Source organism: Carcharhinus amblyrhynchos, chromosome 7 (genome assembly GCF_965287045.1).
Source record: "Carcharhinus amblyrhynchos chromosome 7, sCarAmb.v2.hapA, whole genome shotgun sequence".
Classification (NCBI taxonomy): domain Eukaryota; kingdom Metazoa; phylum Chordata; class Chondrichthyes; order Carcharhiniformes; family Carcharhinidae; genus Carcharhinus; species Carcharhinus amblyrhynchos.
This window is the reverse complement of record NC_137330.1, coordinates 2,471,500-2,495,460: the sequence shown is the minus strand read 5'-3', so window position 1 is coordinate 2,495,460 and position 23,961 is coordinate 2,471,500.

The window sequence follows — 23,961 nt, the reverse complement described above, 5'->3', positions numbered from 1 at the left end:
GTAAGTCCACTGAAAATTAAGATTATATTTACAAAACTTTGTTCAAGTCTAAATCTAACAGAATGAAGCAGCTGAACATTTAACAGTTGAACGATCGTTCAACTTGAAAACAAACAATACAGAATTTAATTTTTCACTTGCTCAGTTAAAGTAAGCAACATCCTTCCCCCAGGCTTGAAATAACCTTTAAATATCGCTGGCATTCACAGATACACTTACTATCATGAGGGTATACAGCATTGGGATTTCAGAGAGATAAAGAATATTCAGAAACCTACAAACCTCAGCCGGAATATACAAAATCCAACTCCTTTTTTCTGCAAAAAAAAAGCCTCTTCCTTTTGTTCCTCCGATCACGGACTGCACAAAATCACAAACTCGCATGCACCAGTCAATTGCTCAGCTCTGAAATCCCAGGGGAGTTGAAACAAACACACCCCCAATGAGTTTATTTTATGAAACCACTTGCAAGGTTGAATGCACAAATTATTTGCACGCTTTCATCACGCCTCTCTTTAAGAACAGACCAACAGTGTAAACATATAGCTTTTCTTTTCTCAAGGTTTCATTTTTCCCACATGCACTTAGTGATCAATACAATTTGTAACTCACAATGTTTAAGTATGAACATTTTAGCAGTGGTATAGCCCGTTCCTTTCCAATGTTGAAGATTCCATCCCTTTATAGTAAAATCGTGATACAACATCTGCAATCAATTTCTCGTTTCTTGCCACGTGTACAATCTTCACGTTAAATGGCTGTAACTATAAGTTTTATCGAAACATTTTATCCATGCATTTCTCCACATATCCAACGGACTGTGGTCAGCGAAAACAAAAATCGTCACTGATATACTGCTGGAAACATCAATGTTGAAAAGTTGCGCTGCCAAAACCAAAGTCAATGCCGCCACCACAATGTTTGAATATTTCGTTGAATGAATATTTAATTTTCCTGGAAAATAACCTGTAGATATGGATATACTTTTGTCAACTTCTTGTAACAGCACAGCGTCAATGTCCACAACACGTGCACCAAAGGACACGTTGAATTCCTTTGCAAAAATTCATCTCGCAAAACTGATGTGCTGTTTGTCACAGTGTTCAGATTGTCAAGTGCTCCTGGTAGTGGACGTCCACTGACGTTTGCAACAATTTTTTAACGACTTAATCGGTGGAGCAACCCATTGCTGACATTTGATACAAATTTCCCGTACAGTTCACCGTGTCTCGGATTCCCTATATTTCTCTTCTTGTTGAACATATTGGGAATTGCCTAATAAATTTCGTTCATGTATTCCTCTGGACCATCTGTCCATGTGTCCAATTGTAAGGTTTAAGAACGGGACTCATTCTGTTGCAATTTCACTATTAGTCATATGTCTCATGACTGCCTCCTGCAGTTGAATGAACAATTCATTTAGATGTCCAAATGTTGCTGCCATGTCTGACTGAACACCAGCAGATTGACCATGTACACTGCCAAATCAATTAGTCCAGAAATGAAGGTGTGGGTAAATTCTACATTGCAAACTGCGTGACTTTAAAATGGTATAGGCCATTTTGCGTTACAAGAGCTAAAATCTCCTTCACCATTTCTGATGAACGTACTTGCCAATGGGCGGCAAGGTGGCATAGTGGTTAGCAGTGGTGTCTCACAGCGCTGGGGACCCGCGTTCGATTCTAGCTTCTGTCACTGCCTTTACAAAGTCTGCACGTTATCTCAGTGTCTGCATGGGTTTCCCGTGGGTGTTGCGCGTTCGTCGCAGAGTCAAACATTCGTGGGTTCGATCGATTGGCAATATTAAAATACCCCTTAATGTTAGTGGGACTACATAAGCTAAATACATACCTGTGGTAATGGAGATTGGGCCTTGGTGAGATTGTGGTCAGTGCAGATTCGATGGGCAGAATGGCCTCCTTCTGCACTGTTTAGTGCTATGATTCAAGTATCCTTTAAGTAAATCAAGATTGGATGATTTAATTTTTTTGACCCTTTTTTTCGTCTTGGGCTCCATTCTGTGCAACTGCCTTCAATTATACCATTCTTAATCATACATTTCATCTCTTTTTGAACCATTTTCAAAATTACTGGATTAATCTAGATGTTGCTTAATCGGGTCAACATTTCCTACAGCTTCATCATGCAGTATTGCATTGCTACTTCCCAGGTTTACTGTTATATGGCTCTATCTGATGGCCATTTGCAGGTAATTTTGGTTTCAGTCTGGAAGGTAACGCTGGCCTTTATCCCAACGTCTGTTTGTTCCTCTTTGTCCAACGTAGTTTGAGGAATTTCAAATTCAGAATCATCTGGATTAATTTCTTCACGCTGAGATGCATGAACTAACACATCATGCTTCTGTTTTCTTTCCTTTCAAAATGTCGTTTAGTTCAGTGGACTGGATGGCTGATAAGAAATGCAGCGTGACATATAGAGCAGCGATTCAATTCGGACAGCAGCTGAGATTATTCCTGAAGGCCAGCCTTCTCAAATTTACACATCCCCTGAGGTATGCTAACTCAGTTTAAATCACCCGCTGCCAGTTCTTGCTATCAAAGTGGGGAACAGGCAATGGTCCTCTGGGACCTTGCCGACTTCACCTTTCACACCTGCCCATTAAGGTGACCAAGAATTGATGCCCACATCTCACTTTAAGCAGGTGCACCACACAAATTGACTCCAGCAAAAGGTTTTCAAATTGAATATTAATTGCAGTGGTTTGATTACTGCAAGGGGTTTTCTCACTATCTGACATGTGTTCAACATGAGTCAAAACTGAGCCACATGAATTTAGAGTCCAGGCCATTATTTTATTTTTATTTATTCTTCGCTTGAATTTTGCTTGTTCCTAAATGATGCCCTACTGGAAACCCAAGCGCTAACCACAGCTCGTCCATTCTATAACGCGCCGGTAATACAACTTGATGAACTTCTGTCCATCTTTTGCATGCCTGATTATGGACATTTCTCCACTACTTCTTTCAGATGTTTCTAATGGCATACGTCTTCATTATGCGCTCAGTTTCATCTTCTGTGTATGCTTTCGAACATAACTATTTATCTCTGCATCTTTCTATTGTTATTCCGCCAAATCTCCTGATCAAAAAATATCCGTTTACTTTCCTCCGCTATGTGATCAACAATGGTGTGTGATCCTAAAATCTTGGCTTCCATATCTCGACTCCTTCATATCGCCTCCTCCTGACTCATTCTGTTGCTCTCCGACCTTAATACCACAGAGTCGGGAGAGGTCAGGGCACATGCTTCCTTCAACACCTCAGTTGTTGATTATTTGCCGTCGTCTCACTCCACTATGATACACCTATATCGTTATCCAAGGTAACTTGTTTGCCTGAAAAATACAATTTCTGTCGTTCCTACCACCAATTCACCAATTTGCACTGCACTCTCTAAATTAATCTTCCATAACAGAACACGGCGTCTTTCATTACTAATCACACTTATTATGACTGTTTTTTTTTCTGGCAGAAGAATACCTTGAAAAATATATTTATACTTATCTTTCTCCATGAAAGATTAATTTAAATTGTGTCTCAGAACATGCTACCCGCCTTACATCCACCATCTTGTAAACATGAATAAACCTTACCAACACAAATAAATTAAAATGTAAAACGCTCTGACACTTGGTTTAGAAACAACTTCTGAACATACTATATATTCTTTTAGACCTCTTCAGCTTCAATTATGGTTTCGTTTTCCAATGTTAAAAATCCGACTGGCTTATCCTATCCTTCTGACTCCCCAATATGTTTCCTAAGTCACCAGAAATACATCGTCATGTGCCTAAGTTTACGACAATAAGAACATCTAACATTCCCTATTTCCCCTCAACCTTTGCACGTTACCGTTTTTTACAGAGGAAAACTGTCCCTTCTGCTCCAATGATACCTCTCTTTGCTTTGCAAATCCGCGGACCTCACTTCTTTTTTTTCCCAGCTTAGATCCATTTTCGATTGATATTGATCTCGAAAACCAAATGCTGATGTATGATCGAATTAAATACACCTGCCATTTCTTTTGCCTTTTTGCCGGTTTCACACTTCTGTTCTTTCGCATATATCTTAATTCGGGCGAGTAAGCACAGCCTAATATTTTCACACACAAAAAAATCCACAGCATGAATGAGTGAAATGAAAGACAATATTAAAGCATAAAAGTACACACACACACAAAAGCATGCTCCAACAGATGCAGTTATAACTTACATGGCCCCTCTTCGATTGCTTTTGTAGGTTAAGAGCGGCGTCTAAACAGAAACATAAACAAAGAGGAACAAAATCAGACAAATGTTTAACAACTGACAACATTGATACCTTAATTTAAGTATTTAATGCCAATGACAGGGCAATTTTCTCGAAGATGTATCGCTAAATAACTTAATACTCAATGAGTTGGGTGTAACGTGTTTCGACCATCACATCTATGTATTTGGTTCCTCATGTGGAAGTGAAGATTACTCCTAAATTGATCCTCCGTTCCCATTATTTTCTGTGCTCCAGGAAGTAGATGGAACATTTCCTCGGGATTATGTAATCGATTTAAACTGTTAGGCTTGTTAGCGTCACAGAGGTCACGAATGCAACATCTGTGCTGCACGTTTGGAGAGCCCGTGAAGACACTGTGGACTAAGTTGCTTCGTCCTTTGCTGTTGTGATTATGGGATTTTGTTTTACCTTGAATGGCCAGTTCTCACCATGCTTGCTTGACTGTAACAATTTCTATGGCAGCGCATAATCGTCAAATTGATCTAGAATTGTGAATTTGGATCAGCAGCAAATTGGTTCTGAAATATTTGTATTGGCTTAAATGTTTTGAAATCATGCAATGATATTTTTATTTGTACACAGTGAAGCTGTTCTGCAATATCTGTAACACATATGGATCAACCGCGCTTCAATAAAACATTGTATCGTCACTGCCTATCAATTTAATCTGGCAACTATCTATATAATTTATTTTCACTGTTTACATTGCCTTGCTACTTAAATTAATTAATACAATTAAATTATTTAAATACAATTTACAAGAAGGTTTAGTTTCCACTGATTTCGAATATTTTGCTCCATACATTAGTAAACATTTCACACGGCTGATTTTGGGATGCAAGAGATTTTTTCTTTCAAAACAGAAGTTGGACAGGTTGGACTTGATTTTTTTTTAAGAACTGCAGGTGATATAATTGAAACACAATAGCTCCTGAGGGAAATGGCCGGTAGATGCTCGGACGATGTTACAATTTGGATTGGAAGCTCGAATTATGTAACACCTTTTTACTTTAAAATACATCAATCCATTTACGACCTGGAATAGAAGATTGTTTATTTCTCTTCAAGTTTCATTAGGGTTTGCTTTTTCTTCCAGTGAATCGTAATTGAAAATAATCAAGGCCGAGTTTCGTGAATTATTGACTGACAAGGAAATTATTGGGAAAGACAGATCAGAAAGCGAATTTAAGGCCATAATCAGATCAGCACACACAGAGAAGCTGAATGGGCTATCTGTTCCTAATGATGAATGGTCGTATGATTTAAGAACATAAGAACATATAAGAACATAAGAAATAGGAGCAGGAGTAGGCCATCTAGCCCTTCGAGCCTGCCCCGCCATTCAATAAGATCATGGCTGATCTGTCGTGGCTCAGTTCCACTTTCCCGCCCTCTCCCCATAACCCTTAATCCCTTCTCTTATCAAAAACCCATCAACCCGCGTCTTAAAAATATTTAGCGAGGCAGCCTCCACCACTTCAACGGGCAGAGAATTCTAGAGATTCACCACCCTTTGAGTGAAGAAGTTCCTCCTCAACTCCGTTCTAAACCGCCTCCCCTTTATCTTGAGGCTGTGCCCCCTAGTCCTACTGTCTTTTTTGAGCGGGAAGAGTCTCTCCACCTCTATCCTATCCATCCCATTCATCATCTTATACGTCTCAATGAGATCTCCCCTCATTCTTCTAAACTCTAACGAGTACAAGCCTAGTTTATTCAGCCTCTCCTCATAGCTCAATCCCCTCAACTCCGGTATCAGCCTAGTAAACCTCCTCTGCACTCCCTCCAGGGCCAAAATATCCTTGCGCAGGTGCGGCGCCCAAAACTGCACACAGTACTCCAGCTGCGGCCTCACCAATGCCCTATACAGCTGCAGCAAGACCTCCCTACTTTTATATTCAATCCCCCTCGCTATGAAGGCCAGCATCCCATTCGCCTTCCTGACCACCTGCTGCACCTGCAAGCTGGGTTTTTGCGATTCATGCACAAGGACCCCGAGGTCCCTCTGCACCGTCGCCTGCTGCAGTTTTTCGCCCCGTAAGTAATAGTCCTTCCTACCATTCTTCCTACCAAAGTGGACCACCTCACACTTGCCAACATTAAATTCCATTTGCCATTTCCTGGCCCATTCGCCCAGCCTATCTAGATCCTTCTGCAGACTCTCCACACCCTCCGCACAATTTGCCGTTCCCCCAATCTTGGTGTCATCAGCAAATTTCGACACCCTGCACTCGGTTCCCTCCTCCAGATCATCTATATAAATGGTAAAAAGCTGAGGCCCCAGCACCGACCCCTGGGGCACCCCACTAGTCACCATCCGCCAATCCGAATAGCAGCCATTGACCCCCACTCTCTGCCTCCTATTTGACAACCAATCCTCTATCCACTCTAACACCCTACCCCCAACTCCATGTCCCCTGACCTTCTGCAATAACCTCTTGTGAGGTACCTTGTCAAACGCCTTCTGAAAATCCAGAAAGACCACATCCACCGGCTCTCCTCTATCCACTGCCCTAGACACATCCTCATAGAACTCCAGTAAATTTGTCAGACACGACTTCCCTTTAATGAAACCGTGTTGCGTCCGCCCTATCAAGCAATTCCCTTCAAGATGCCTCGCAATTTGCTACTGAAACGAACATAACAATGAAAAAAAATACGTGGACCGACACCGTCAAAACTATGTTTCAACTAAGTATAACTGCACATCATCCACATGTCCAGCATCCACCGTTCAGCTGAACTCTCAAAGTCATTATGGATGACGTCAGCCATTAGATCGCCCATGTGATGTACAGGAGAGAAATAGGCCTTTCATTCCCTAGTGCATGCCAGTGTTGTTATACTCCACTCTAGACTCCATAAATCATTTCAACTTAATCAATAATTATTGCCTTATCTCATTTAATTTGCATATTTAATCTCAATTTTTTAATATGCGTTTTTACATTCAGCATAGGAACACTGTTCTGAATCTCTGGAAACGTGTTTGGGTTAATGGCCCCCATCACTGGCCTCCCCAGTTAGTTAATTTATCTAGCAGTAAAAAAAAAGTGATGCATTGGGCACGACGTCCTGAAGTTACTTTAAAGAAAACGAGATTCATGAACATCTGTACACCCTCTCCGTACTCTAAATTGTCCTGCAAATATTCGTCCCGTGCACACAGCACTGCAACCTTCTATATCCACCCAAATTTCATTCAATGATGCAGAAATAATCGTACGCTTATGCAATCTTCCTTCTGGTAAAAAAGGCTGCTTGGCGTGTGATCTAAAGTAAATTCCTGCCCAGAAAGCAATGCTAAGATAAACATCCGCCGTTCTTTACCGTGATGTCATTACAACTGGATACAAGCGGTGGCGTTGTACAACCTGATTATGGCAAGCATTGGCTTCTCACTATGTTTACCCAGACAGGAGGAATTAAAATGCGGAGTGGATTGCGATTGGGTTACCTCTTTGCGTAAAACATTATTATGACTTCTACGCCATTTCCTTCAACAGTTAACTATATCTGAGGTAAATAAAAAGTGTATCTCAAGCATTCGCATTAACAAAAGGAACGGTCGTAAGTAAACAACCGCCCATTCTAAACGGCGTTCCCTTTTCTACACATGAAGAGCAAATACGTTGAAAATCATGGGCTGCAAGTTATGGGCTGGATACTGGACGGAAAAAAAAACAACCCGAACATCTGCTTCCTAGTCAAAATGTGATAGAATGGCTGATGTTCCACGTCATTTACAACTGTTTAATTAAAACTGTGTGTGTAGCGAGAATAAGAGAGAGACATTGTGATCGTGGTTGTTAGTACGTTTGCGCGAAATGTGTCGCTGTGTTTTTGTGCCGACGCATGCTTTCGAGTGCATTTGAGTATTTGTGTGTTTGAGTGCGTGCTATGTATGCGGGTGTCTGTCTTTGAATGCATCAGACAACGTTTTTGTGTGTGCCTTGTGAATGTTTTCCGGCGTTTGTGTGCACGTGCGCATTTATTTCTTGACTACTCATCTCCGAATATCGTGCAAATGATAACAGATAATGCGAAATTCTCTGTTCATTTTTATTTATGGCTCAGACAGATTTCTAAACATAAATGGTGATCCCAGCTGCTGGAATGTTGAAATTAACTCACACGTAACGCTTTCATCACTTTCTTTGTGGGAGAGCACCATGTTCCTACAAATGAGAGAAACATTCAGCTGATGAGATTATCCGATAGATCTCGGACATATAAATAACAGAATAGTCTTCGAATGGACTGCAGATGTGATTCCGGTGTCATGTGTAAAATTCTTCCTGTTTGCATGACTGGCAATATGTTTCTCTGCGATTGTATTGAGCCGACATTTATAGCGAAGGTTGAAAACAAAATTATTGGAGGAAGTGCTACCCACACGGGACGGAAGCACTGTGCGTGTTAGAGAGAAAGAAACCGAATATATATGATTGTGTGTGTGTCAGTAACTTTGTGTATAAGTCAATGCTTGTGCTTTTGTTAATCAACACATATTTACCAGTGCATTTGAGTATTTGTGTATTTGAGTACATGTTATATATGTGTATTTGCGCATGTGTTGTCTCTGAATGTTTATGTATGTGTTTTTTTGTGAGTGTTTTGCGAATGTGCTTCGAAGTTTGTGTGCGCATGCGTAATTATGGCCTGAGTGGTTGCCTCTTTCAGTGTCTGTGTCTGCATGAGTGAGACAGTTTATATGAGTGTTTTGATATCTATGTGTATTAATGTGTGTGTTTGGGTGCCTATGTGAGTGTCTCTGTCTACCTGTGTGTGAAAGAATAGACGTGTTTCAGTGCATGTGAGTGACTCTGAATTTGAGCGTCTATGATTGTGAAATAGTGTATGTTTGATCGCCTGCGTTTGTTTTCTGGCATGAATACCTATTTGATGTGGGTAATGCATGACCGTTGTGTTTGTGTTTACTGGAGCGCATGCACACATTTCCGAGAGTGTTATTTACGTCTCCATTCCTCTATAGCGTGTGGAATTGCGCGTGTGAATTTAGAAATCCAATATTTAATACAAAACACGCAATATGTATAAATAATACAAATTATCTGAACATTGGTTTCGGAGAAACATGTTCGCTACAAGTCGCTTATATTCAACGCTTAAAGATTTTACCTTGATTCTGTGTTCCTTCTCCTCTTCCCTGAAAAGGAAACATAAACATCAGAAATCGGAAAAAAAAAACATTTTTTTCGGCCACAGGACTGAGCTGGAGGAAAACTAACATGCAGGAAATATCTTTGTTGCCATTAATAAACAAAAAAAAATACGAATAAGGTATTTGTTATTGGTTGACTGGGCTACTATTACAGAACGCCGGACTGCGAAACTTGAAACATGTGTAAAAAGTCCACCCCATTCTCCAGGAAATTAAATTCAATTAGTCAATAACATTGGACGTTTAAATAATAGCCCTAATAATAAAAGATTGCCAGATGGTCGACCATGAACTGTTTAGTTTACAACGTCCTTCAGATTATTTCACCGGCTGCCGTGTCTTTGTGATGTGTCACTGCAGATCACATAGTGATGACGTGGAATCTTACATACTGTTTGAGATGCTTTTACGTGCAAGAACAATGGCAAGTATATGTTTGCGTTGGAATAGATACTATAAGAACATCCGACCAGGAGATGGAGGAACAGAATTCGTTCATTCGACCCATGGAGTCTGCTCCGGCTTTCAATGAGATCAAAACTGATCTGAAATGATAACCCACAATTTCCCTGGTCTTCCTCACCCTGACACCACAGAAAGCAAATTCTGTGAACAACAACAGATTTTTTTTTCAAGTGGCAATTGTTGATGGCTGTTTCGAACATCTTGATGGCTCATTTTTAGTAGGCACACACATGTTTTCAGGGCCTGAAAAGATGCCTGTGAATTCGCATCACGAAACATCAATCACTGTTCACCGGTGAAATTAAGATCTCTGAAGTGCCATTAATAGGGTCTTACGTGGGAGTTATGAAGATAAATACTGTGCTATATTTCGCAAAAGTGCCGTCAACATATGAGTTGGGGTAATGGAGATGGAAGGTGTGAAATGAGAAAATTCAGAGTGTGGCAGACGTGGGAGTGCCGCCAATGGAGACGAAGACTTTGGACTGAATGGCACGACTGTGATCGCATAGTTTCAAGTGGTAAAAGGAGAGAACGGTTCACGGGAAGAAGTCTATAAAGTACAGCGATGTGAAAAATGGGTAGAGGGTGAATGAAGTGGAGAGATGCAAGAAAGTGAAACATCTTGACAAGGCACGTCTGCATTCAACTAAGGGGAACCCGGTACATTAGTAAATCGCAAAGTATTGTGGATGCTAGAATATGAATCAAAAATAGGAAAAAAAAAACGCTGGAAAGTCTCAGCAGGTCTCACAGCATCTGTGGAGAGAAAGTAGAGTCAAGGTTTCGAGCCTAGATTTAGAGCTCTGACAAAGGGTCTCCAAAGATGTTGTCAAACTTGCTGAAATTTTATAGCATTTTTCTGTTTTTGTTTCAAATTCCAGCATCCGGAGGTTTTTTTGTTTGCGTTTATCTTAGTGTTTAACTCACTATCAATCCTCTTCTATGAATGCCTTTCCTGCGGAAGGACTGCTCTTCTCTTCAACACAGCCGTGGCGAAGTGCCATCAGGAGTCATCCCTTGACATAAAAGGCCACATTCGACCGAGAGTGGCATCAAGGAGCCTTCGTGGACCTGGAATCAATGGATACCAGGGACAAACTCTCCGCAGGTTGCAGTCATGTTTGGTACATGGGAAGATGGTTGTAGTTGTGAAATGCCAGTCATGTCAGCCCCTGGACATTTCTGCGGGCTCCTTTCAGGTATTGATCAAGGCCCAACGATCTTCAGCTCTTACAGCAACAAGCTTCCATCCGTCAGAAGGACAGAAGTGGGGATGTTCGCCAATGATTGTACTTTGTTCAGCGCCATTTGCGACTTCTCAGAGACGGAAGCAGTGGATGTTCAATAGCAACAAAATCTGGACATTACCCAGGCTCCGGCTGATGGGCCATAAGCAACATCCGCACCACAGAAATGCCAGAGAACGAGTATCACCAGTAAGGAACTTTGTAATCACGATTAACGTTCAATGGTGTAACCATCACTGAACCATCCTCCTCCTCCCCCCCCCCACCCCCCTCCGCGATTGCGTTTACCATTGACTTGGAACTCAACTGGGCTCGGGACATCAACATAGTAGCTACAAGACCAGGTCAGAAGTTAGGAATACTGCAGCGAGTAACACAGTTCCTAATTCCCCAAAGCCTATCCGCCATCTACAGGGAAGAAGACAAGGATGTAATTGAATACTGTCGATTGCCCGGATGGGTGCAGCCCCAACAACACTCAGGAAGCTTGACAACATCTAGATAAAACAGCTCGCGTGCTTGGCAGCACATCTACAAACATCCATTCCCTCCACCACCGAATCTCAGTAGTAACACTTTGTACTATCTACTAGATGCACTGCAGCAATTCACCACATCCTCCTAGACAGAATCGCTGAAAACCACCGTCACTTCCATCGAGAAGGACAAAGGCAATTGATAAAGGGGAAGGCCACCATCTGCGAGTTACCTTCTAATTTACCAACCCTCCTAGCTTGGAAATATACTGTTTTTCCTTTGCAGTCGCTGGGACAAAATCTAGAATTCCCTCCCTAACGTCATTGTGGTTCAACCCACAGAACATGGATTGCAGAAATCCGAGAAAGCAGTTCACTACCACCTTCTCAAGGTCAACTAAGAATGGACAATATATGCCGGTCAGCCAGAGACTCCCAGGTCCCATGAATTAATAGATAGAAAAAATCTAGACTGGAGATGTTGGCCCTACTCTCTCTCTCTCTGTCTCTACAGATGCTGTCAGCGTTGTTGAGATTTTCCAGCATTTTTTTTCTGTTTTTGTTGATGCTACATTGACTGTTGGACAATGGAAGCTCGATTGGGCGTGCTGAGAACAATCGGAGAGAAGATGAGAGGACAATCACATTCAAAACTTGTGTAAGGAATGCAATCTATAGAAGAGGGACGCAAGAAGAAAAGAAATTCATTCATCAAAACAGTAGAATGGGCCAGTCCATCGACTGAGTCATAAAAATAACAACATGCTGACCCTTGAAATGGAAGTAAGGAATTTCAGTGTGGAGAAAATTCAACAGACAAAATGTTCCATGAACAGTTAGTACGGGTCATGGAAGGAATAAATTCAGCAATGATAACAGAGGGTTTTTCGATTAAAATACACGATTCATGTGACGACGATTGCGCAAGGAGGATGGAAAGGTCTGCAAACAGAGTGGAGAGAGAAGTCACGTGAGAACTGGATTTGTTTGGACTTTCAAAAGGAAATTTCCTGCAAAGAAGGAAATACATTCACAAATTTTCCACACATCCCTCAGAAGGAGACTACGAAGCCCCATGACATTGTACCATCATTGTCCAATATGTTTGTATTCCAGTATAATAGTTTATTTGATTCGTTGGCCTCATCACTGCTTGACGGCATTTACTATATCTGCACATGGTGCCTTTGAGAAGCTTGGCGCTGCATGCATTTGTCTAATGATCATTTCCTGTCACTTCCCAGAATTAATACCATCTACTCTCTGAGCAATCTTTTTTAAAAACACTTCCTGGGCTCCAGCTTTATTATTCATAAACTGACTTCAACGGAGTAGCATGTCAATTTATTGCTTCTATCTATTTAATAATTCCTGTTCTAAGGACATATTAGGCAAATTTATATTTTTTTCGGTGACTAGTTTTGTAAGGCTTCTGAAACTTGGGCTGAAGTTCCCCACATATGTCCAGGCTTCTTTTCAGCCCTTAAAAAAAACAATGTTTCTAAATAATGGATGAAGTGACAGGACCTGAAACGAGGCACAGATATTAAAATAAGTTGCCTATCATTTAAACGAAAATGATGGAAAACCTATTGGTGTGTCTCATTGTCTTCACTCCGAAGTGGTGGAGTCTGGGTACTGGGTTTTCAAATTATTTAACGTGGAGTCATTTCGATTTTATGTCAGGCAACACAATCAAAGGTTATGTGTGTGCGTGCGGCGGGGGCGGGGGGTGGGGGGCGGCGGGTGGGGGGATTGGGGCGGGAGTAGAGGGATGGTATGATGGAGGAGGTAGGCAAGAGAGATCTTAAGACACGGAGGTTAATTCTCCCTCTGCTCAATTTTGGAACCATCCAAAGGGATATAACTTTGCTTTGTAATCTTGTACGAGTATGCGTGAGGGAGTGGGAAGTTACTTTTTTTTGTAAGTTAGAGGAGGATTTGATACTCTTTATCATGAACAGTTAACTGGTCTTTATTTTTTTTAAATTGGTGGCAGCTTACTCAAACAATTAACAGTTGAATAAAATCCCTAGAATGCTGCTGAAATATTGCAAGACTCCTTCAGGAATAATGAAACGAATTATGACATGATTCAATTAATCTCAACTAAGATACAAACGGGGATCACTTGTAAGTATAACATTCTCCAGTGATTCTCTCGTCTGAACACTTTCTGAGTTGGTATCTCTCTCCCTGTTTAGATTCTGATATTGCAAAGACATACATGAAACTGCAGCATTTATATGAGAACTTTTGCTTGTCCTCCTTCTGAGTGAAGAGGCGGCAAACGTACTCTGACCATTATCCTCTCTTGTCTGGGTTCATATACCTCGCAGTTCCTGCGATCTGAGTCCCTCGCATCGGAATTCCATTGTTTCTGTATCTCTGCGTTCTTCCTTTAAACTCATTGGTGCAATTCAAAAACCTCTTTTGGTTAGGTTGGAACACTGACTGCTAGGCTTTGATGCAAATGTTGCAAAAACCTGCTTCTGCAGCCGGCACTGTGCAATTTAAAATCCAATCATAAAGATACGCGATTGTTAAAGGCATGATGCCATATATATATATAGAGGGATTTTTATTTCTTTTGGTTTTAGTACTTCTTCACAATTTGCATTTGTCAAGCACCACATTTTTAACTTTACGTATACAACTTCACAAGAAAGGATTTGACACAATAACCAGATCAGTCAGTTTCTTATTGAATGTTTGAGCATAACCGAAAGGCCAAATGACCTTCTCCTACTACGGTTTTATTCCATTCCTCTGAACTTGTATCAGGCGGTCGATTTGAAATTCTGCGTAACGCCCATTCCGTGCAAGTTTTATTTCTACTGAGGTTTCCTTGAAATGCGTAATTGGCTATTTATCCTTTCTTATCTATATCTACTGTCAGAGATGAATGAATGGGTGGATGAGGCATTTGGGATATATTGACCAAAGGAGCCGACAGTCACATTAATCTGCCATCTTTAATGATCTGTTGTTATCCGTCGTCTTCCTACCTTTTATGTAGAGGCACGCACCCAACAGAGCAAGGCTAAGTATCAGAACCACAGCAGAACCAACACCAGCCATTATTGGAACAACGGCTCCCCTAGCTAAATGAGATGAACAGAGAGAGAACAATGTTAACGGACAGTTACTGCACAAGATAGATAATGCTTAAAGCAGCAAATCATCTGAGACTGCAATGCTGTAGAGTCAGAGTGTCATAAAGGTTTAAAGCATGGAAACAGGCCCTTCGGCCCAAATTGTCAATAACGCTCTTTTTCAAAAACCCGAAGCTAGCCCCAATTGCTCACATCTGGCGCATATCCCTCGATACCCACCTTATTGATGTAATTGTCTAAATGTTGTTTTTTAATACAAAACTGTATCCACCTCTACTATTACCTCTGGCAGCTTGTTCACACACACCACACTGTGTGAAAAATAAATGTCCCTCGTTTGTATCTCTCCCCTCTCACCTTAAACCTATGTCCTCTAGTTTTAGACTCCCCTACATTTGGAAAAATATATTGACTATCTAGCTGATCTATGTCCCTCATTATTTTATAGACCTGTATAAGATTACTCCTCAGCCTTCTACGTTCCAGAGAAAAAAAAAGTCCCAGTGTATCCAACCTCTCCTTATAATTCAAACCATCAAGACCTAGTAACATCCTAGTAAATCATTATTGCACTTTTTCCAGCTTAATAATATCCTTTCTATAATAGGGTGAAAAGATCTGTATACAGTATTCCAAGAACAGAGAACAAAGTATCATCTGAAACAGAAAGGCAAAGAGAGGGACAGAAAGATGGGGTACGTGCCGTTTGAACATGATGTAGATATGCAGCACAGGCAAAGTTATTTTAACCCATTGTGCCCGTGCTGACCATTTGAACGAACGATTCAGTTATACCCAATTATTCCCACTAGTCGAACTCACTTGCTTGTTTTCCGCAATCCTCTGTTACTTGTTTCAAATTATTCAGTTTCCTTTTGAAAGTCACTGAATATGTTTACATTACGGTTTATGGCCATGTGCCGCAGACTACAAAAAAAACCCTCACACAAACAAAAATAATCTCTCGTTATTTTTTGCCAATTATATTTAATGGGTTCCCCCTGCTTATCCCTATCTTAGGAACAAAATTGTGCTCGTATTTTCAACAGGTCTCCTGTCACCCATTAACATTCTTGCATCTCTGCACAACATGGCAGCTCATTTTCCACACTTGTGAGACGTTTACATTGTTCTGTTTTTTTTTCAGATTGTCATTGTTTTGGTAACTTGCGACATTATTTGATAGCCACATTCTGTCCTCTCTATAGATGGCTCAAATGAAAGCTTTGCATCAAGTTAGCTTTGTTCTTTTCTAGACCAATACTGTTATGTTCTTTTACTGTTTTCCACTTGGGTTTTGCACACTTGGGCTTGATTCTGCTGACTGAAATAAAAATCAGTTGATTGAGTGGAACTAAGCTTACTCAGAAAAATCAAATTCGAATTCTGTTTGGAATTTTTAGAGAGCAGTGCGTCACTTTCTGCCTCTGGATTTGGAGAATGCATTCTGTAAAACATGTCTTTTTTCTCTGATATGTTGCCGCTCAGGGGTGGATCTTTCTCTGGAGATCTCTGTATTTCAGTCAGAAGATGGATGTCTTTGTCTCCAAAGAGCTTAAAAGGCTTGAGGCAGAACCGACGTGAGAAAGCTGCATTTTGTTTTGATTCAGCAAAGTGATTTATGTCTGTGCGGTTTCAGTTTTAATTGGAACTATGGAGAGAGTTAACTTTTAGGAACTACAAATTGCAATGTTCAAATATGTTCAATTGGTAAGAGTTACGGCAACCGTTTTGTTATACTGTAACTGTTTTGTTAGAAATATTAGGTTTGTAAAATAAAGGCGACTTCAGAATTCAATTAAGTCACATCTGGAGCGAAATAACTTCGGCTCACCCTCGTGCCAAAATCCAAACAATTAAAAAGCTTGAGGTCTGAGTTAAGTTCACAATATTACTTGCAATTCCTGATCTTCTCTCGAACAGCCTTAAAGCTCGGTCCAGACAAATGTACCATGAATCCCAGCTGGTGAGATCATGTGTGAACTCCTAACTCTTTCAGTCTTGAATCAGTATCGCGCATGGGTGGAGAAAACATTCTGATCTCATGTTTACAATCATTCAAATTACGAAGTATTCTGGTTAGTTCAACTAGAATAGGGACCCAGGGTAACACAAAACAAGAACAGCTTTTAACAAAGTGAGTTCAATAAAACGAATGTAAATCTCACTCACGTCTTACTTTGGCGTGCACAGGATCACTCGCACCTGAGGATATCTTCCTCCCATTCACATCCATTTCATACCAACAGCTGTAATGTCCTTCTTTTCTGTTGTCGGTTACCTTAATGATGAAATTGACCCAATCGTCCCCGTGGGCAGCAGACTGCACATCTGAATAATTTGCTTCTCCTTGCCTGTGCAAAAAAAATGTTGCTCCGGATATGCCACCTGGACTGCAACATTTCAATACGATTTCTCCAGAATCAGCAACAATTCCAAAATCCACTGTTATATTTGGTTTGGGGAAATCTGTATTTGGATGGCAACGATTAGAAACGATATATTCAAATTCAATAATGGAACACATTATTAAAGCTGTGAACTTGGATAGGCAGGATGCATTAAAAACATTTGCAGTTGACTAGAAAACTTCAAAATTATTGGGAAGTGAAAATGAAGATAACGCCCATTCCGGATGTACAGGCAGATTGGGTTTATTCAAGAAGATTCGGTTTATTGCAATATCGAGCATGAAATGGTTATTTGGTTGGAAGAATAATGGGACAAATCGCATGAACAAAAGGGTACAAGTATCAATGGGATGCTGGATCAGAGGACGATTGGAGTTACGTGAAGGCAAATCTTTCCAGTTGGCAGGACAAATGGATGAGTTTTTTTTAAAGAGTTTCATGAACAAATGAATCCACTAAAAACACAGATGAGACCAGACCTGAAATTTTGGGATATTAATGGGCTCTATAGTTAGGGGAGGAAAACCATTAATTGAAAACGTTTTAGAAAACATCCATCAGAATAATATCAGGGAAGACGAACCTCCCGTATTTGGAAAGGCGGGGGGAGCATGCAACTTCTCTGTAATGGAGCGGAATATTTCGTCGAGGTTTTCAAAATTAGGAAAAGTTTTAATCAACTAAGTACAAAGCAATGGAAGTCGATATTACAATATGCATTTTACCAGGTAAAATAGATCTACGTTTACTGGCGAACGAAACTGGACTGAGATTAGGAGACTTGTCTTAATGAAACAAATTGTTCGGATTTGGAGTGTTTTCTCTGGAAGTGTGATGGAAACATATTGCACCATAGCGAATGAAATGTTTAAATACACACCAGGAAAATTTCTTAATACTTAAATAAAGACATCTGTAAGGGATTATTCTGCTTTCTTAAGTGAAAGTATGGGGGGAGATTTAAATAGTGTCCTTTCCGGCTCTGTCCAGATCCCGAATATATCAATACATTCAAAGTGCATACTTCTTTAAAGAGCCGCTGCGGCAGATGGGGGCGAGCGGTTTCTGTTTGGATTGTTGAATGATTTGGCCCTGTGATTAATGGTGACAAATGGTGACAAAGGCGATAATAATAATCAGATTATCTGATTAGAATAAATGGACAACTATTCTGGACCAGTCATGAAGAAAAGACGTCCCCACCCGCGCGTGAGTACACACACATATACACACACAAACACACACACACACGCCTCTTCGATTGTTAAGCAAACTTCCAATGCAATAAAGCATATGATCAACAAAAAAGCCAGTAAATCAAGATGTTAACACTCCATCTTTACGCGCCTGCTACAAGGACATCCACAGGATCGCTGAACTCGGACTGCAAGTCCCTTCCATTGATGGATTTTCCATATTTACATTGGTACCTCCCTCCATCGTTCGTATTGTTCGCAGTGAATGCTTTGAAGTTGCTCATTGTGACGATTTGGGAAGAGGAGAATGGTTGATTATCTTTGTAATAGAAGACTAGATCAGGTTCAGTTCTGTTTACTGTGCATTCCATAACGACAGTCTCTCCAACTAAATACACACCAGCCATTTGATCAACTGATATCCTGGGGGATGCGAGCGGTTCTGCGGTAAAATTAAGGAAAATTAAATGGAATTCGGACAGGAAACGTATTGAAAGGGTAACTGAGATAATGCAGTCTGAAACCTCTGGTGTTAATGGGAATTTCTGCAGTGGCGGTTGAAATTAAGCAAAGCACAGTGAACTAAGGGAGTCAAAAAGTAAAGTGCAGCAAATCAGATGGGATATTTCAAAACAAATACTTCATCGCTCAGATTTCAAAGTGGAATATCAAGGAAATAAGGGGAATGGGTTGCGTTGAAAGTCACACGTTTGACGTTCACATCCTGACCTCCAAATTCCTGCCCACGAACTACACGAACGCAGGTCAGGGGTGTGATGGAAAATCCTCTAGTTACCTACATGACTGTGGATCCAACCGTACTCGAGAAGCTCTGTACAATCGACAACGAAACAGCCTCACGTCATTGCTACCCGAATCAGAAATGGTCATACTTTTCACCATGGACTCACAGTGGTGGCGATGTGTACTTCCTATCAGATGTGCTGCAGGAACTCAGCAAAGTTCATTAGGCAGCACCTACCAAACTAGTAACCTCTACACACTACAACGATAAGAACAGCAGTTTCTTGAGAAGCGCACCACCTGCAAGTAGCACCACCCCCCCCCCCCACCCACCCCCCACCAGCACCACCGACACGTCTATCCCCAAGCCATGTACGACGCTAACGTAGAAATATATCGGTTGTTCCTTCACTGTTCTTTGGCCAGAATCCTAGAACACTCTCCCTAATAGTACCGGCTTAGCTACTGCTCAGGCATTGCAGCGGTTCAATGAGGCAACTCACTAACACCTTCGCACGGTACAATTATTGCCGGAATATTAATTGTTGTAAGACGCCTCACAACGCCACGTTAGCAAAACCTTTCTGAACGCTCGCTGCCCTTTCGGCACGTAAGTGGGAGATATGGGTCCACGTTGTCTCCCCGATTCGCTGCAGTGAAGGATATCCCGTGGCATGGCACATAGGGGAGACGATGCAGACGCTACGACAACGGGTGAATGAACACCGCTCGACAATCACCAGGCAAGAGTGTTCTTTTCCTGTTGGGGAACAATTCAGCGGTCACGCACACTCGGGTAAGCGTTCTCCAAGGCGGTCTTCACGACACCCCACAGTGCAGAGTCGTTGAGCAGAGACTGATAGCCAATTTCCACACACATGAGGGCGGCCTCAACGCCCCAGCTTCTTGAGTTCATGTCACACTATCTGCAACCCCTGCGACTTGTCTGGGCTTGCAAAATCTTACTAACAGTCCTGTCTGGAGACAATAATATCTCATTAATCTGTGGTTAACGCTCTCTCTACTCACATTGTCTGTAACTTTGAGACTTGATTACGTGCAAAAGAACTCGCACTCCAACCATTATTTTGGAAATTGAGTGCGCATCTTTCTGTGTCCAACCCCATTCACCTGACGAAGGGGCCTGCGAGCGTTCCGAAAGCTAGTGTTTTTTTGCTACCAAATAAACCTGTTGGACTTTAACTTGGTGTTGCGTGACTTCTTATTGTGTTTACCCGAGTCTGACGCCGGCATCTCCACATCATATTAATTGTTGCCATGCCAGCGAGATCAATCTCCCATTACATAGTCCAAACAACCATCGGCTGGACGAACTCCTTTAACCATTCTCATGAAACCTGTGAAATTTCATTTGAAATGCAGAAATTCAGGGTGTCTCAGAGAATTATTATGCATATTAACCATTTCTGCTCCTTCACTCACCTGTTACAGTGACAGCGACAGGCGTGCTCAACTCAGATTCAAACCACCTTCCATTTACAGAAGTTTGATATTTGCATCGGTACAACCCTCCTTGGTTTGTGTGGGTCGCAGTAAATGTTCCAATGTTCTCGTGTGTGATGATTTGATCAGAGGACAACAATTGATTATCTTTGTAAATTTGGATTCGATCAGGATTCCTCCCATTAACTGTGCACGTGAGAGTGACTGTCTCTCCTTCTATGTACACACCAGTCTGTTGATCGAGTGATATCTTGGGATGTGCGAGTGGTTCTGCGGTGAAATTTGTAAAATAAACAAAGATAACTCTCGGACACTCCGGCAAGGACGTTTAACACTTTGTGGATAGTTTTGGCATTCTGAAGGAAGGTAATGTTAAATATATTTAGCATAATGAAACAACAAAGCCACAGAAAATATATTAGACTGCAATATGTTGCAAACCCCGGCTTTACTGCTAACATTTCGACTAGAAAAAAAACAAAAGAAAAAATGGATCAAGTTGATTTAAAAAAAACACATTTCAGTGAATTGGATCATTCAATGAGCTGAATGAAATGATTCAGCAATCATCACCAGAAGCTAATTTATTTTACTTTAAATATATGAGTGATGTTTTCAATAACCCCCGTTTGGAGCACTGATTTCGCCCGTCCAGATTTTATTCACAGCATTCGCACCCAATGGTGCATAGATTCTTCTTGACAAATGGTCTGAAGTTAGTCACAGTGTGTGCAGATTGCTTACAAGATTACGGGATTCCTATTCATATTCCTTTCGATGCAGAAATGCCATTGGAATGTGGACAGAGTGATACATTAATCTTAGCCCACTTTTCCTCCAAGACAAATTTCAAACCTGTTTAAATGTTATCGTGTTATTTCCGTCACATACCTGTTACTATGACAGAGACTGCTTCGCTCATCTGGGACTGGGGCTTCGGGAAATACGAAATAATTTGATAGTTACATTGGTACTGCCCTCCTTGCTCTGGAGTAAGAACCCGAACGGTTCCAATCCCTCCACTTTGGACAATCTGTGGGTAGGCAAGTCGTTTGTCCCCTTTGTAAAAATGAAATATCTTCCGCTGATAAATTGAAGGTGCAGTGCAAGTCATAGTGATTGTCTCTCCTGGAACATAAACCCCAGTTGATTGATCAAGCTGTATCTCTGGCTTTAGTTGATCTGCGAATAATCGAATGCAAGACAAATTAATATTGGATCCTTGGTTTTCCATGCACGTTGCAATAGGGTAGCTCAACACCGATTGCATTGTTTTGATGTGATTTCATTAAATTCATTCGTGAAGATTCTGCAAAAGAAAAAAATCATTCATGTTCGATTAAAAATACAGAGACACGAAGATGACGTTATAAAACGAGCTGCCAAAAATCGCTGTGCCCTAAAGTGTTTCCGAGCAAATTAAGTTTTTGTGAAATATGCTCAGTCTTGGAAAAAGTTGGAGGGCAAAATAAACAAGAGAAGTACTGATATTTACTGATAAGGTGAAAGAATCTCGACAGCAAGAACTGGCTGGATATGAGATGGAGGGCTACGGATAAGCAAAGGAATTGGTACGAATTTGGAAAAATGCAGATACTTTGTCATACAAATGTGATAAACTATTCTGAGCATGTGGGTGTTTCAGTAAAGACGGCAACGCCATTGATTTCAGATACAATTGTTCGCAGGATCTACTTATGGTTTGAGGCCGTTGTTAAAAATAACCTTGCAGACATTGCATCAGTAAAGTTCCTGACCAATGTTTCGTGGAAATGGAACATCGAGCATGAACATCTGCCTCCGACAGCGGTGCACTCCCTCAGTACTGATACTGGAGGAGTGCCGGCCTGGATTATGAGATTTAAATCCTAGAATGCATGCATCTAGCTTCAACAGTACAATACTGCCTCAGCGAGCAGCTTGTGCGTGTGTTTGTGTGTGTGTGCGTGTGTGTGTGCGTGTGTGTTTGCGGGGGGTGGGGTGGTTGGTGAAAGGAGGGGTGTCGGTCTGGGTTATGGAAAGTTGAAAACCTAGATTATACATCTGCAGTGACAATGCGGCCCTCCCTGAGTACTGCAGACTCTGGACAATTATTCACAAATCTTGCAGGATATACGTCTACCTCTGACAGTGAGGTTTTCCCTCGGCGCTGGCAACGGGTGAGTGAAGGGGGTTTATGGACACGGTTGTTGGTGTCAGTCTGCATTTTGGAACTAAAGTACTATTATGTATTCATCTGCCTCCGACGGTGCAGCAGTGCCTCAGTACTGGAACACGGTAACTGCCGGCCTGGATTGCATGGTGGAGGCAAGTTTTCGGCGAAGTCGTATTTTAACACTCTGCATTCTGTATCAGAAGGCATTTCTATCAGTTAGTTCGTTATTTTGAATTGAGATAGAGCAGCAGATGGGGAAATAGCGCTCGCACCTCATTGCGGGTGGAAAACTAATATGTGACAACGAATGAGAACGATGGTGTTGAAGAAGGCATTTGGCATGCTTGGTTTCATTGGGGAGAACATTGAATGCATGAGCTGGGACATCTTGTTGAAGTTGCACAACACATCGGGAAGATCACACTTGGAACACTCTGTACAGTTCTAGTCATTAAATTATAGAAAGAATATGTTTAATCTCGAAAGAGTGCAGAAAATGTACGAGAATACGAATTGATGGTTTGAGTTCTAAGGATAGGCTAGACAGACTGGGGTTTCTTCCCCTGGAACGTAGGAGGCTTACGGGAGATCTTACAGAGGTCTGTAAGATTGTGAGAGACACAGATAAGTTAGGTGGTCAACATTTTTTAGTCAACTTTTTTTTTCCCAAGGGTAGAGGAGTCCAAACTTAGAGGGCAGTTTTAAGATTAAAGATACAAATGGGCGCTTTTTTCACAGAGATGGTGGTAAGTGCCTGGAACGAGCTGCCAAAGGTAGCAGTACAGGCGGATACAATTTCGTATTTAAAACGCATTCGGACACTTGCATGGGTAAGATTGTTATAGAGGGATATGTGCTAAACGTGGACAATTGAGGTTAGCTGAGTGGTAAATATTAGGTGGCATGGGCTAGTTGGACGAAAGGGTCTGATTCCATGCTGTAAACCTCGATGGCTCTGTGAATATGATTGGGTGATTCAGCATGCTCCACTCAAATTGGTTAGTGAGTTGTGTTTGCGGATGATGTTATATCATCAAATCACAGTGAGTCACTTTCAAACTATGCCTTCATCCCTCATTGGGAACGAGGAACAAATTGTTCCATATTATGATTGTCCGCTCAGAATTGCATTTGGCCTTCTCCCCTCCCCTGATCTGGGGGATGTAACTCCTTCATCTTCCCAATGATGCTCGGCATGCATTAATTGCAG